Raw genomic sequence first — 4,305 nt, 5'->3', positions numbered from 1 at the left:
GCAGAGACAACAAGAAGAACAAGCAACATCTCAAATGGCAAACAAACCTCTCAAAGATTACGTACGTAGTACCTTATGCTCATGGTCTTCAGTCTAGCATCACCAGACCAGCCATTGAAGCAAATAATTTTGAGATAAAACCTATGGTAATTACAATGGTGCAACAATATCAATTTGGGGGTGAACCACATGAAGATCCCAACCAGCACCTGGAGGTTTTCCATGAGATATGCGGGACCATGAAGATAAATGGAGTCCCAGCAGAGGAAGTGAGATTAATGTTATTTGGTTTCTTTTTTAGGGATAGAGACAAATTATGGCTCACTTTTATGCCAGCTAACGGTATTTTATCATGGGAGTAATGTGAGCAACTATCCTTGATAAGTTCTATCCACCAAGCAAAACATCACATATGCAGAATTTGATTGCCAGCTTCAGACAGGTTAATACAGAATCTTTATATGAAGCTTGGGATAGATTCAAAAATATGCTCAGATTGTGCCCACACCATGATTTGAAAAAATGGTTAGTTCTTCACACGTTTTATAATGACATCAACTATCATTCTAAAGTGTCTCTAGATTCTGCTGTTGGATGGGCACTAATGAATAAAAGTTTAGATGAAGCCGAAAAAAAACATTGAAAGTGTAGCCCTTAACCACCACCAGTAGGAATTAGAGTGAAGCGGAAGCTCCTTCCCAAGAAACCCAATGAAGGCATAAAGAAAATTTGATGTTGATACGGTAACACTAATGTTGGCAAAAATAGATGCCTTAACAAAGAAGCTTGAATCAATGGGGACCGGTATGGTAAATGCCATAGTAGGAGTATGTGATTCATGTGGAAGTACGGAACATGCGCAAGAAGCTTGTCCACTTGGGGTCATCTCTTCTCAACTCGAACAATTTGAGCAATGTGATGCTATAGCTAGTTTCAAACTAAGGCAAAACAACCTATACTCCAAACACATATAATCAGGGCTAGAGGAATTACACGAATTTCTCCTACAAAAATAATTAAGACTAGGGGCAACTTATGGGTCAAAGGCAGAGTTACCATCCAAGAAAACAACAAAGCTATCAACAACCCCAATTTGAAAAGTTACTTGAGGAAGTTCATGCGACATGATTAGAGATGAAAAATGACATCAAGCAACTCACACAAAGGATGAAAATTTTTGAAAAACACCAGAAGATCCTTGATAGCCAAATATCATAGATAACTTCATCATCCTCAAGAGTGCCAAGAGTTTTTCTAAGGAAATCATATGTAAATCTTGTTCCGCACTGCAATAGAATTGAGTTTCAAAGCGGACGACCTTGGGAAATCCCCAAGTGACTGCTCCCATTGAAGGAATTAACACTTTTGGAGAGCCCTCTCCTTCCTCATCTCATTTAAGTGGCACACAAGATGGGGAGGAGAACACTGAGAAGGTTGAAGAGCTTCACCTACCAGTAACTCAAAGTCAAATAATTCCTTTTCCTTGAAGACTAGCCATCACCAAAAAAGACGAAGAATTTGGTAAATTCATAGAGAAAATCAAAAAACTTTGCATCAAAGTCCCATTGATTGATGCATTACATCAAATACCAAACTATGCTAAATTTCTAAAAGAGATTATATCAACTAGAAGGAAGGAAGAAGGCTACTAGACCGTGACACTAACCGAGGAGTGTAGCACATTATTTTTGAACATAATACCCCTGAAGCTCCAAGATTCGAGAAACTTTTCTATCCCTTGCAAGATAGGGATCACCAATATTAAGAATGCTTTTTGTAATTTCGGACAAGTGTTAGCCACATTCCTTATTCAATTTGTAACAAATTATGTCTCAAAAAATTTAAAATAACTACCATGACACTATAGCTAGCGGATCATTCATGTAGGTATCTATGAGTATCATAGAAGATGTACCAACAGAGGTGGATGGTTGTATCATACCCACTGATTTTGTGGTGTTAGACATGGAAGAGGATCCTAAGATCCTAATATTTTTGGGAAGACCATTCCTCGTCACTACAGGAGCTATCATTGATGTCAAAAATCATAAACTATCTCTGGTGATAGGTGAGGAAAGGTTAGAATTTGACTTATCTAAATCTCCTAACCATGTCTCTCTTCTTCTAAGAGATTGTAGCAGGGTAGATGCATACCAAGCAGAGGAATGAAATTTCCATCCTCATGGGCGATCGTCAGATGTCATCTTTAGTCCAGCAAATAAAGAGTGGAGGTCCCTAATTAAAAACGAAAATACATCTATCCAACAAGAGAAAGAATAAAGGAAGAACAAGAAGTACAAACCTTAGAGGGAAAAGTCATCCCTCCATGGATGTAACTCTGACTTAATTTGAGATTAGGTCGAGCTAAAGACCTAAACAAGCGTTGCTTGAGAGACAATCTAAGGATTTATTTTTCATTTGCTTGCGTTTTCTTTCATTATCAGTTTATTTAATGTAATTTTAATTTTATTTTCAGTTCTATCGCTCCTTCCACAAGCTGGTCATAATCCTCCCATGGGTGTGGAGGCACCGACAAAGACGGAAAGGAGGAAGGTCATGGAGAAGTTGAACAACACACATGCCTCAAGAACCGACCGTGCCCCATAGATATAACTGTGTCTACCCTCTAGAGGAGAACAAACCCCGGCCGTGTGAAGTTGGCAGAGGGGAATTAGGCCATGGTCGTGTCATTTGACACAACCGTGTTAATTCGGCTAAGGGTATTCAAGGTGAGGTTGTGTCAAATGACACGGCCGTGTGATTCTGGTAATATGCATTCAAGTTGCGGCCGTGTCAATTGACATGGTTGTGTCTAAGCTATGCTTAAAATAAAAAACTAAAGCACGACACGGCTGTGCCATTTCAACATAGCTATGCTAAACTAGCCGAGCCTAACATGACTCGACCATGTCTATAAGGCACGGTCATGGGTGTGGTCGTGTCCACTGCTACCCCCCCCCCCCCCTCCCTCTTTCCTCTTCTTCAATTCTTTCTTCCCTTTTCGTACTACAACTTTCTTCTCTCCTCAAGCCTAAGCAAAAGTTAGCAATCATCTTCTTCCTCTTGATCCCCATCTCAAAATTTCTCCTCCGAGATTCTCATATCTCTTTTCTTAAGACCTAGATCTAGATCTAGGAGCTCTCTCCTCCTTCTTCTCTCTCAAGCTTTCCTCTCCTCCAAGATCATCTCCCCTCCACCTCAAGATCTCTCCACTTCTCTTTAAGAATACTCCTTTCCTTCTTCAATAATCACTCTCCCTTACTTGTCTTTCAATTATGTATAACCTTTTAAAAATGATTTGACATAGAGGTGGGGGATCTAGCGGAGGAAATGATTTAGGGAAGGACAAAGGAAAAGGAAAGGCTACTTACAAAGGGAAAGGCAAACAAATTTCACGCGACAAAGGTAACGACAATGAATATGACATTATTTTTAGGAACAATGAGCAAAAATCTGGATTTGATTCTCTCATTACCTAAAAACTTGTTTGCACTAGATACTTGGACCCTATTACCATAGAAGTCTTAGGAATTAAGGAGGATATAGATTGGTTAATTAGTGTCTTTGACTAGAACGATATGATGTATTCATATTATCCAACATGTCCCTAGCTTACCCTCGAGTTTTTCAACTCAATAGAGATCCACTTTTCTACTGATAAAGATTATATTGGTAAAATTAGTTTTAAGTTTATGAACCAAGAATTTTAGTGGACTCTTAGTGACTTTAATAATTTTTTGGCCTATCTATTGGGGGATGTTGTAAGTTTGACTATAGTTTCAATAGCAATGCCTTTTGGAGTTCAATCACTAGCTTAAGTGAACCCTATGACCCTTCTGTTGGTTAAACCTAGGAAAACGTACCGGTTCCACTGTACAAAAATTTTTGTACAAGTGTTGAACCTTTCCTTAAATAACCTATTGTGTTCTTTAGAAGTTAAATTAGGAATCGCAGACGGAACTTAACATCATTGATTCCAAACTTAACTTATCTATTCTTAATGGTTTAGATTTGAATCGCAAGTGGAACATAACACTATTGATTCAAATCTACCTAGATTATTAATTTCATAAATATTAATTTCCAAAATTGGCTTCCAGGATTGCATGGCGAAGGCACATGACCTTCTTGGATATGGGAGCAACCACCACCGCCTAGGCAAAGCCTTTTAAGGAAAGCTAATATTTATTTCCTTAAATAACTCTAGGTTAACCGAAAAGAACAATTGAATCACAAATTCAAAAAAGAAGAAAACACAAAATCGAAAAATAAATTTGATTAAACTAGATCTAATTGTCTCTTGTA

The 4,305-nt window shown here is 38.2% G+C and overlaps 1 non-coding gene across 1 annotated transcript; it reads right to left on the bottom strand.

Moving 5' to 3' along the window:
- Positions 1 to 410: 410 nt before the first annotated feature.
- LOC122022039 lies at positions 411 to 516 on the bottom strand. The gene has a single exon (XR_006122788.1). It is a non-coding gene; the product is annotated as a small nucleolar RNA R71 (small nucleolar RNA).
- Between the last annotated feature and the right edge of the window lie 3,789 nt (positions 517 to 4,305).

This window comes from Zingiber officinale, chromosome 9A, assembly GCF_018446385.1.
Source record: "Zingiber officinale cultivar Zhangliang chromosome 9A, Zo_v1.1, whole genome shotgun sequence".
Taxonomy (NCBI): domain Eukaryota; kingdom Viridiplantae; phylum Streptophyta; class Magnoliopsida; order Zingiberales; family Zingiberaceae; genus Zingiber; species Zingiber officinale.
This window is presented reverse-complemented; position numbering and strand designations above follow the sequence as displayed.